Source organism: Zosterops lateralis (assembly GCF_965231275.1).
Source record: "Zosterops lateralis genome assembly, chromosome: 9".
NCBI classification, from domain to species: domain Eukaryota; kingdom Metazoa; phylum Chordata; class Aves; order Passeriformes; family Zosteropidae; genus Zosterops; species Zosterops lateralis.
Window position 1 is genome coordinate 16,939,075 of NC_139769.1, and position 12,573 is coordinate 16,951,647.

The window sequence follows — 12,573 nt, forward strand, 5'->3', positions numbered from 1 at the left end:
GTATATATTGTCATTAGTAACTTTAGGAGTTTGGTTTTGCTTGTTTAAGTACGGTTTTTTTTTTTCTTTTGGTTCCTTTTAAATACTAACATGCAAATAGAACTTAGTTTAAATTGTAATAGAAAATTGCTGGTAATAAAGCAAATTATTTTGATAGTAGTTTATTAGTAACACTGATTCTCTTCAGAAAAGTATGGAAAGAGCAGTTACATTTGTTGAGCTGATTCTAATGATGTGGAAAACATGGAATACCAATATTAACATGTAAAGATCCAATTACTTAAACTAATTATTTTACTAAATTTAAGCTGCAAATCTATAGTTTGGTTTAATTATTTTTTTCCTCCTGTGATGAAGCATTCCTATGGACACACTGAGTATACCTGCCTTTTCAGCTCTTTACCCTCTTCTTAATAAAGACTGAAAATTCCTGCTACATCATCAGCTTTTCAATTCCATGTACACTGTTCCACCCAACAGCACAGCTCGACTTGGCCATCACTAAACCAGCACTGCTGCCTCCCACCCTTCTGCTGACAACCCCTGCAACAAGAGATCTGTCACACCCCAAGGCAATAACACACAGTACACGAGTGAATCCTACTGACCCCAGAAGAGCTGTAACCTCTCCTCTGACAGCACAAAGGAGAGAACTACAGGTTTCACTCCAGCCCTGACAGAGAAACTGGGGCTCCCCCAGTTACAAATCACAGTGACAGTAATGAGAATACATTTAGTATGAATGATAGATAGTTTCACTGGGCATCACCAACTCCAGCAAAATGCAGGAAATTCTGTGTGAGCATTTGGTTTAACCTCCTTTCTTCAGATATGTGATTTTGCTTAACACAATATTCTGGAAAGACTCAAGAGAACAAGTGTTATTAAACCTTTAATCTCTGGGTTTTTTGGACAGTGTCCTCAAGGCTTTCCTAAACAAGTGTTTCTTTAAAAACCTGGTTGTTATTAACAGATACATCTGCAGGTCTGCAGCAGTGTCTGCCTTTTGCCTGCAAGGAGGATGTGCTGCACTTCAGTTACAAAGCGTCCTTCCCTTTGCTACTCTTCATTGCGGTGGAAAAGAAATTGCAGCCCTGTGCTCAGCTGTTTGCACCAGTACCAAGACCACCAGACACACCAGTGCCCCTCCTATGATCTCAGCTGGGTCACAGTGGTAAATCCAGCTACACGAGACAGGACTTTGGCTGTCACCCTCACACCTCTGCCGCTCCCCCCTCACTGCTGGAGCCCTCCTGCCCCCAAGGCTGCTCCAGCCCGGTGCACACAGAGCTCCAGCCCAGGCTGCTCCTGAGTCCCAGCACTTCCCAGATCTAGGTGAGCTCTCCACCCCCATTCAGGTAACCAGCCCAGGCTGGGAGGCCACAGTGAACAGGAGTCTCTGCTCAACTCACCTCAGCCAGTTTTTCAACTCTGTAAAGAGAATTGGTTTTCTTGTCATTCCCAGCATTTTTCGGATGCTGAAATCCAAGTTACCTTTTGAGAGTACAAAAGGTAACCTACATTGGCTGGGATGTGTGCCAAACCATCACAAACACCATCAGGATGCTCAAGCTATTACTGATCATTATTGATGTGTGATTAAAAATAAAATCAACTGATTTTTAAGATGTGCTTTTTCTCTGGAGGGGAGTGTCACTCAAGAACCTGCCAATTTATCCAAGATTTTGAACACAAATGCCACTTGTAGCTCACTCCTGGGACACCAACCCCTTCCACTGAAGATGGCTGGGCCTGGAGACAAGCAGGACACATGGAACTGAGCAGGCAGCTCCCAGCTCCAAAGCAGGCACACTCATTCCAGCTATTAACAGCTACACTGCACCCAGAGCACAGGAACAATTCACTGGCATCTGCCTGCCGGAGGTCATGCAGATACCTCCTAAAGAAAGGTGTGAAATTTGAGGTTGAACATATTGATCTTTAAAAAGATGGGGGGACACAAGGCATAAGACTTAATGACCAAAGACTTTGTACTCTTATGCAATTTCCATTGGAAAAACAGAACTACCCTGATGAGTCAATCAGCCAAGACACAGACCTGTCTGCCACATCCTCTAAGATATTGCAAAGATATTAAATATTTATATTGATACTAAACACAGGTGCATAGTATGCAGTGTATATATATGCCAACCAAAATATATAAAATTCAGTATCTCAACTTTATGTTTATGTTTAGTATCTTTAACCAGCTGATGATTACAGGGCTTTATTATCAAGAGGACTGCAATACTGTGTTTAGTTTTCCAAATTACTCAAAGGAATACTGCAATGAGGTGCCATATAAAATTTTATATATAATATTAAGTAAGGCCAGCTAAAGGTAGACTGCAACATTCCACATTACATACCAACATATAAACCTCTTTCCCTGAGAATGCTCAGATAATGTGCAGCACCTTACAGAAGACCTAATTACGTTAGCACTCCATTTATTTGCATTTGCCAGACAAAATCTGTTTTTCTAAAAAAGTCTATTTAGATTTCTTTTTAAAAGGTATTTTGTTGTCCTTTTTCTGCATTTCCCTGAGGAACATTTGTATCAAAGAATTATATCTTGATATCTTGATTACCCAAAAGATGAGATATCTTGAAACACTGTCTCAACTATTCTTACCATATGACAAAGTAAAAATAACCACAAGACTTACACAAACACTACTGTATGCATCATTTGCTTCCAACGATTTCCTCTCTTTATAAGAAGAGAAAGAAATGGGAACTTCCAGAATACAGGAAGTAATCTCCATATTACTCTACATATAAAAAGGAGTCTGACATAACTGGGTCTGAAATTGTATATGTGGTTTTCAAGCTAGTTTTATAGCATTCCAGAGACCCAGTCTCCTTCCTGCTTCAAAGTTAATAGCATTCTAATATCTGTAGAACAAATTAAACCAATGACACATGCAGGAGATGTAGCAGGTGAGTCAGCCTGCCATCATGCTCCTTGACAAGCTAAAATCTTAATTCAGGGCTCAAACGTGGCTTCACTATAAACTTCATTTGGGTCATTTACACTAAAAACTCATATAACTGATTTCTGTCAAAGTGTGAGAAGTCTTTGCTTACACTCATATTCCTGATTTTTCTTGTAATATCACCTAATAGTAGTCAGGAATATTATTCCTTAGCTTCCATTTCACTTGATACGTACAAGCTCTCCAAGTCTTTCTGAAACAAACAAACAAACAAATACTCTAATATTTTAGATGGTATAGAATTTAGGCTATCAAAGATTTGTGTAGAATAATTTTTTAAAACTCATCATCTGACTAACATGTCATGGGGTTTTGATGGTCCCAGAGACACTTGAAGTGGCAGTTCACACATACAACTAATACATGAGGAGTTTTAAAGAGGAACTTCATTAGAAATGATGTAGCAACCCACTAAAGGTTGAAACCATTGCTCAAAGTCATATGAATAACATTTCCATCACTGACCAAGTTGTACTAAATTTCACTTCTTTCCAAGAACAATTCCAGGTTTTTAATTACCTCTGCAGTCCTGTGTGGTTTACAGTCTGTCAGGGATTGTCCCACTGTGCTGAGAAGACTAACAGTGCTTTTGCTGCCACTATCTTCTGTCCATCTAGTGATGGTCAGAAAATCAGAAAAAGTTTCACATCTGACATAGGAATGTAACAACCTTCAAGAAACTGAGGCCTTCTTTCAAGGGAAAAGAATTAGATACAGTGCTTTTGTACAAAAGATGGCTGAGAGTTCCTCAGAGCTGCAAGAGAAAATACTGATGGACTACAGTAAAAACCTTTAACAGAAAACTTCCCTTGTTCTCTTAGACCTCAGTCTGGAAAACTTATTTGTGTTTGAGGTTCAGCACATCAATGGCACACACATATACTTGAAGGAACATCCCCTTGGATAACTAAACAGAGGGAACAATCAGATTAATCAGCTAAAATAAAATCAACCATGTTGACTTTTTTTATGCAATAGATTGGAAGATTTAGGGGTTTTGTCTTTTCAGTAAAATGCAACTCAATTATTTAACTGGAGCTCAAGTGTCATCAAGCACTTACAACAGAGTAACACACTTTGAAACACACATGTTTGTAATTATAGCTACTTCCTACAGATTTTTTTCCCTACTCATTCCCCAAAGCCCAGCTTCTTCCTGGAAAGGAAGCAAATCTAGCATCTACATTACATTAGGACAAAAATAAACAAAAGTACACAAATGCAGTTAAATTTACTAAAAGCTTTAGGTTTTTGAAGCAAGAAACAATTGAGTCCTGTCTTTAAATTCACTGACCATTCGCTGACAATCAAAATCAGTGTTTATAACACAACACTTCATTTTAAAAAGGATACAAAATTTACAAGCAGTTAAATTGGTACATTTCAAATGATTTAGTATCTGACACATGAAAACATATCATTCCTTGCAACTTTGTTTATGTACTAGCAGCTCAAGAATTTTCTAGGTCTAATTTTCCTTTCTACAGAGACCAGATAAACTTATGTCACAACAGCCAGGTTACAACCAAAATGCTCATCTCTCATTTACCGAGCTGTGCACAATTCCCTTCCCAAAGACGTGTATGAAATGAGACTTAATGAAGAAACCAAAAGCACGACCCTTATGCAATATGGTAATACTTAAAACTGTATTAACTACTTCCTAGAAGGAAAAAAAAAAAAAAAAAAAAAAACAAAAAAAAACACACCACCACAACCATGACAGAGGTTGGTGAGATCCTCACCCCTCACCCCCTCACCTTCAGGATATTCCTCTCCTCCAAATGATCAGCTAAGAGGCCAACTTTCTATCAAGTTAAACTCAAGAGTGAAACAGTTTCCAAATGACTGACTGTAACCAGCCTTTCTTGTGAACTACAACTCATTGCAACCTGCAGCTGCTGACAGACAAGAAATAGAATGTAAAAGTTTCAGCAGTGAAGCATAACTAATTAGTAGTATCCACATAGGAAAGGTGTCCAAGCCATCCAGTAAACAGAGCAGATACAAACACAGCTGCAAACATCAATAGTCAATTCTTTTAACACAATCCATGCCATCTGTAGTCCTGCAGAAATATTCCATTTTGCCCATTAATTTACTCACCATAGCCATGACTTGCCTTCACAAGCACTCACAGCATAACTGGAAGCAGTGTATTTTTATGCTGTGGAAGGGCCTCCCTCCATGCTATTCAAGTCTGTATTAGTGCTCCAGCAGCCTTTGAGCACAGCACAGAGAAATCTAATTTTCCTTAGATATTTAATAAAGAAAAGGGAAATGGCTCTTCAGAAAAATGATGTATCTGGTCACCATCAAATGAAGTCACTTATGTTCTGATTAGTTGGCCACTGACTTATGCACTTTTATTTGGAAATAAGGGCCTGTTTCCTTCTTTCAAAACAGCCTACTAGGGGAGGAACACAAAGGAGATCAACAAAACACAGATGATTTTTTGTGTCAGCCTGACACCAAAAGGTTCATGTAAAAATCCCAAGTCCATTTTAACATCATGTGTCTCATTATGGAATTTAAACTTGTTTTTGTAATCTTGTCTTTAGAAAGACCCATCACAATTCTTACTCCAAAGGGCTGGAAAACACTTACTAGGACTTCAGCCAAACCCATAATGTTCCACCAGTAATGCATTCTAATGGAGGAAAAAAATTACTCTGCTCAATGACTATTGAGTTTTACCTCTGCTGTTTCAGACAGCATAGAGGCTGGAATTTCTTTCTACTATGCCTGGAAGTAGTTCACTGCTTGAGCTACACATAATCAAGAAAAACACATGAAAAGTGAGAGACATAAAACGAACTTCTACGCAATAGTTATGTCAATAGTACATGTTAAAATGTTAGGTTTTGGCTAACTAATAATTTTTTACATCCATTTTAAATGACATTTCACAGTTTTAGCCTTCTATAACAAAAATTAACAGTAAGCTCTTCTAACATCTTCTTAGCTACAAGTGCAGGATTAATTTATGGCAACAACAATCCACTACCGAAAGACCAACCCCATCTGCCAGCCTGATGAAAACAATGACAAAAATACATAGTTAATGCAGCATAAGATACTGATAAGAATTCTGACTTATGTCATCAAACATGTATCTAATGTTATGGTAAGCATCACTAAGATTTAGTCATGACAATAGGCCATAAGAAAACTCAGGAGTTTGGGAAGAGCAATAGCCTAACATATGGCAGAACACATTAACACAGCCTACTACCAAAATACAAAGTTTGGATTTTTCTTTCTTTCTTTTTTCCCAAGGGATTGAACCACAGAGGCAAAAGCAATACTCGTCAGACAAGATGATAAAGTAACATAACCCATCAGAGACAGGTAAAGTTTGTTCAGGCAGAAGAACAAAGAGATATTTGATGATGGCTTTTGGCTGCTTTCCAAGTTGGAAATTAGGACAAAATATGTGTCCAGTCATTCTATCACACCACCTTACCTCTTGCCCAGAATAAAGACCCACCCTAGTGTTCTACTTCAACCCCAAATATACAACCACCTTGCTGGGACTGGAGAGGGTCACTTCTCCAGACAATTAGCAAACAGAGTTGACAGTCACACTGTCACCATCATCCCTGTCATCATGACTGAAAGGAGATCCATTGCCTGAACCCTAGAGCAGGCTCAACACTTCCTAGGCTGCCCCCAAAACACCACTTGATGGCTGAACCGAACAGTTTCCAGAGCTCTCAGAATTTAGACAGCATTAAGAGTAATTATGCAAAGGTGACAATTCACTAAATCCCTTCTGCTGCTCTGAGCAGACGGTTCCTGTGCACACACATACAACAAACACACATCACAACTGTGTGTAACCGAGTGGAGGCAGAGCAGGGCCCAGGCACTGCCATCACCAACTACCATCTCTGCAACCACCACTTGCTGGAGCAGGAAAGGATGCACTGCACTGACACTTGAGCAGAGACCACTACAATGAAAGCAAGACAGTGTTCCCAACTTAAAGGACTCCAAACACTGGCAACATGTGATGCCAAGTGTCACAAACACAGAGGGCACAGGGCTTGAATTCAGCATGCTACCTCCAAACTTCAGTGACATTCAAGAACTTCAGGGAATATAGTTAACAACACAAAATTACCAATTACTACAATATTTACTATTTGCCTTTTCTAAAACTATTACTATTTTAATTTGGTTTAGAAAATAGAATTAAATAAGAGACTATAATCAAGGCAAGTATAGGTTAATTTAGAAAGCAACAGTCATAAACTCAGGGTTAGTTTTTATTATTGTTTCTTGGATTGACCAGAAAAGATATTTTCTTATAAACTATGCACTTGACACTTAAAATTATATGCAAAATGTTAAATTCTGTCTGTTTCTTAAGCATTAGAATTTCTTTTTTCTACAAGTTCAGGAAACTTAAGAGTAAGAAAGGGTAAACATAACCTTAAATATGCATTCCCCCTTCTAAATTGTGATATTAGAATCTCAAAATAGCAAAGTAAGCATTTCTGTTTTCCAAAATTTACTGACAAAGGACTTGTCTTCCCATTTTTAAAACTTCCCTGTTTACTATCAGTCTCACCCAGAAAATAAACTGACAGTAACTGTTTAGGCATGCCACTTTCTCCATCCCTTCTTCTGCCATAAATCTGGAAGGGCTTTTCTCCTATCTCTTCCTTTCAACTACTCCAACCACCTCCTGCTTACTTGTTCAACAGCAATTAAACAAGTCCACAGACGACAAAAATATGAAAACCAATTTGGAAAAAAACAAACAAACAAACAACCAAGATTACCAAAGCCAAATATCCAAGTCACCAGCTGTAGCCCTTAAGCCTCAACCTGCAGGAGTGTGGGAAGAGATCTAGGAAGGAAGTAGGGCTGATCTGTTGGAGCTTTCTTCTCCAAACATCTGTTCCTCTTTGACGTACTGTGGGGCTGGATGGACACTCAGTGACAATCACTACAGCTGCTGTCAGCCCACTTGATAAAATTCAGGCAATGCTGACTCATAATACTGAGTGCTTTCCTCCTGATCATGCCCTTCTTTTACTGGCTGTATCTATTTCCTCTCCTAATCCTTACTTGAGAAAGAACTCATATCTGCACATTTCAAAATAAGCCTTAAATCTTTATAAGCATAAATAGAGAGCTGCACAATTGTGATCAAAGCTGACAACTCACACTGGGAAAGGGAAGAGAAATGAGCAGGCACATTTCTACAAAACATTTTAATGCTATCTACCAGTCAGCCAAACAAGACCAAACTGACATCTCTTTTAGGCATGCAAAGCAAAGTGAATTAAAAAAAAAAAAAAAAAAAAAAAAAAAAAAAAAAAAAAAAAAAAAAGATTTTTTTTTGCAAATACTTTTGGAGATAAGTAAAGCATATAGAATATTAACTGTCCTTCTCTGTATCAGTGTCTCCTTTCTATGTCTTTTGTGTATGATCTTTGAAAAAGAAAGAGCTATCCTGGACTGATGTGGAATGCAATGCTCTGATACAGGCAGCGTTAATGGCAGCTCAGGCTGGAAATTGAAATCGTATAAACCAACTTCTCGTTTGCTACAAAATTGCTTTATCAATGCCGACAATTAGCAGGTGTTACATGGAAACGGAGAAGCGCGGCCATAACTGAATAACTAAACCTGGAATATATAACAAGTAGCCGAACATTGTTATCGACTTTTTACCCTCATTATATAATCACGTTCAGTCCGATGCAGCACGAGTTCTCGCAATTGAAAATTGAAAAATATCAGGCTCAGGAATGACAGAGCCGCGGGTTCCTGGCTCGGCGTTACGCCGGTAAGCCGAGGGAGAACTCGCCCTCTGCAGACAGACCCGCCGGAGGCTCCCGGGCCCGGTGCCTCGGGGCGCTCCCACCGCGCCCGGTGCCCGCCCGGGTCCCGCGGGCCGAGGCGCGGAGCGGCCGGGACACGCCGGCCCCGCGGCCGCCGAGCCGGGCAGGGCTGCGCGGCGCGGCCTCCCCTCACCCCGCCCGGCGCGGGCGCTCCCTGCCCGGCGGCGCCGCCCGCTCCGCCGCCCACCGCGCCGGGAGGGCCCGTGCGGGGGCGGCCGGCGCTGCCCCGACACCGCTCGGCCCGGCCCCGCCGCCGCCGGAGGGGACGGGCCGGCGCGGCCGCGATCGCGATCGCCGCGCCCCCGCCCGGGCCCGGCCGCCCCCCGCCTCACCTTGGGAGCGCTGCCCGCGGCGGGAAGCGGCGGCGCGTGCGGGCATCGGGGTCCGCCCCGCCGAGCCCCGCGCGCCGCTCCGCCGGCCCCGGCCCCGGGCCACGTCCCTGCCCGCGCCGCGCGCAGGCGCACTGGGCGCGCAGCCGCCGCCAGGGGCAGCCCCAGCCCCGCGGGCCCCCCGGGAGGGGCGGGCGGCCGCTCTGCCTCTGCCCCGCCGCGCTGCCCCCGGCCCGCCCCCGGGAACCCACCCGCGCCGCTCCCGGCCGCTGTCACGAGTCCCGGCCCGGGTCTCGGGGTTCCCGGTGCCGCACGCTGGAAGGCCGGGCGCAGAGCCGTCCCCGCGGCGCGCAGCTCGCTCGCGTGCCGCCCTCGCGCGGGTCGCCCGCCCTGTCACCGCCGGCCCCGCCCGGCCCGGCCCGGAGCCGAACCCCCGCCCGGGCCCGGGTCGCGCCGTCCCCGCCCGCCCCTCACGGCAGCGGCACGAGGGCACCGCGCCGCCGCCACACGAGGCGCAGCCCCTGCCCGGCGGAGCGCTGGGGACGGGGTGTAATCGGTGTCTGCCCGGGCATTCCCACAACGCCGTCCGTGCGCTGGAAGCCGCACACGGTAACGCGTCCCGGGGAGCACCGCCGCCCCGGGCTAGGCGCGCCCGGCCCTGCACACATTTGCCAGACACGTTTCAGCCAGATGCCGATTAGGTTACACAAACAGCCGAGAGACTGCCTGCCCCGAGCAGTCCCCATCTAATAATGGGCCCGTGCGCCATTGTCCTTCTACAGGGAGCAGAGGATCCTAGACAAAACCATCCAGAAATCTTCATTTGGAACAATTCTAACAAAAGCTTTAATAAATAATTTTTATTTTGAAAATATTTATGAAAATAATTCCCACGCTACCATAATACATACGGTACCCTACAACACTGCATTACAGCCAAGTATGCAAAGAATACACTCTTTAAAAAAAGCCTACTGCAATAGCAGGGATAGATTATTGCCAGGCCTTCAGCCAAACTCTCTTTCATTGAAATAAGGCTGTCTCTCCTGCAAGCAATAAAAAAAAAAAAAAAAAAGAAAATTAAAAAAAATTTTAAAAAAAATCCAAAATAATTTTTCAAGTGGCAGCATGGGTCAGTCCAGTTACAGACAACAGCTTTACTGCCCTTGAGTCCTCTACAAACAGGGAGAGAGTCCCTGCTTGCAGGAAATGCTGCTCCAAGCATCAGTTTTGCCAGTCCAAGAGACTCACAAACACTAGACATTTCCCTAAAACCCCTGCTTGATACCTTGCTCTCCAGAACACACCTAAGTAAAAATACCACATAGAAGAGAAATTGAGAAATAGCATATAAGGGAAAAAAGAAAGCTTGAACTTTTCCCCTATCAATGTGTCATTAATAAAAGCTACTTCATTAAAGCACTGAAAATATGAGCTTTTACCTTAACGTGTTCAGTGTGTGTGTGAAGAGCAGCCACTCTTCCAGCAAACATTGTCACTAAAAGCCAGAGGAAAAAAAGACCAGAGGAGCCATTCACCCTGAATTTGTAAGGGATGCTGGGGGCGGGACTAATAAACCCAGCTGGAGTCTCGGTTTTGCAGGGTGGCAATCAGCAAGAAAGCACGCGGGTGTGGTACGTTAACAGGCTGGTTTTTGCTGGGGTGAGCTATTTGAGGAGTAAAAAGTCTTCTCACAGAGAGCAAGAAATCGATTCTGGTTTTCCTTGTTTAACAAAAAGACTAACAAATCTCGCTTGTGATACCATTGTCTGTGAGGTTGTCATGGAAGTAATTGCTCAGTAGTATCAGCCGACTTTTTGAAGACTATGGATTTATATGGCAGAGGGGAGAAAAAACAATGCGCTCTTCTAGAGATACTTTCTGTACAAATTGAAAAGCACATAGAATTTTGAACTTTCTAAAATTCATTCTTAGATCACAGAATCATTTTTCATTTAGGCTGAAAAGATCTCCAAGCTCAACCTCTGGTCACCACCTTGTCGATTAGGCTGATGCACTAAGTGCCACATCCAGTCCTTTCTTGAACTCTTCCAGGGATCATGACTATGCCACCTGCCTGGGCAGTCACTTCCAAAGTTTAACCACCTTTTCAGTGAAAAAATTCCTTCTGATACTCAACCTGAGTCTCGCCTGGCACAGCTCGAGGCTATGTTCTCTTGTCACTAGTTGCCAGGGAGGAGAGGCCAATCTCCATCTTGTTACAACATCCTTTCAGACAGCCAGCAGGTCCCTGCCAAGCAGCAACCACGCTGCCTGATGCAGTAAGCATTTTTTTTCTTTCATTTTCTTGGTTATTTATATCATTTTTTTAATATTTGCAGCCATTCTTCAGTCAGGCTCTCTACAGGCTTATGTATCACTAGCAAAGTGGATTGTTGGTTGTTTTTTTATTAGTGAAATGAACGAGCATAACCAGACAAATGCATGAAGAATGAAGATTCACTATTGTCTGGCAATGTAAAGAAACCTGATACCACTTGACCTGTTTGATCCAGAGTGTATATACATATATATATGTGTGTGTGTATGTATATATGCAAATCTATATTCTTGTTTTAATTAATCAAATATCAATAATCCCAAGCAGCTATGATATTTTATAAGAACAGTATTCAATTGAGATTTTGGTTGGTTTGATGTTTTTAATTACTTGCTGCTTGATCGGTTGTGAGAATTTTCCCTAGAAAATGATGGGAATTAAAATCCTATAATATGTACATGATTGATGGTTTTTAAAAAGACAAAATCTATGGATTTTTTTTCTGTTTAAGAACCCCTCCTCTGTGATATATCCCTTGCTAATAACTCCCCAGGCATTTAACATAAAGAGACTTGGAAGCGATCATGCATTATGAGTAGACATTAGATGACAGCAGTATTATTTTTTTCTTCAGAATTGTGTTTCTCTGGTATCACAGATTCAATTAAGTTGGAAAAGACCTGAAGTGGTGACTGAACACCACTTTCAGCTCAACCATGGCACTGAGTGCCATATCCAGCCATAAAGCCCTGCAGGGAGGGTGACTGCACCACCTCCCTGGGCAGACCATTCCGACGTCCAATCGCTCTTTCTGTGAAGAAAATCCTCCCAATGTCCATCTAAACCTTCCCTAGAGTGCAGCTTTAGACTACGTCCTCCTGTCCTATGGCTGGCTGCCCGGGAGAGGAGCCCGACCCCCGTGTGTTACAGCCTCCCCTCAGGCAGTCACAGGGAGTGATCGGGCCCCCTGAGCCGCCTCCTCTCCAGGCTAAACCCCAGCTCTCCCAGCCGCTCCTCACAGGATGCATTGATTCTCCAGACCCGTCCCCAGCTCCATTTCCCCTCTCCGGACTCCAGCACAGCACCTCAGCGTCTCCTCCTGG

The 12,573-nt window shown here is 43.1% G+C and overlaps 1 protein-coding gene across 1 annotated transcript in view; it reads right to left on the minus strand.

The window, feature by feature from the left end:
* EVI5 (ecotropic viral integration site 5) overlaps nucleotides 1–9,236 on the minus strand; it is a 71,035-nt gene extending 61,799 nt beyond the window's left edge. Inside the window, exon 1 of the mRNA XM_083867385.1 lies at nucleotides 9,193–9,236. The gene's annotated coding sequence lies outside the window, so the exon portion shown is untranslated. The remainder of the gene's footprint in view (nucleotides 1–9,192) is intronic.
* Between the last annotated feature and the right edge of the window lie 3,337 nt (nucleotides 9,237–12,573).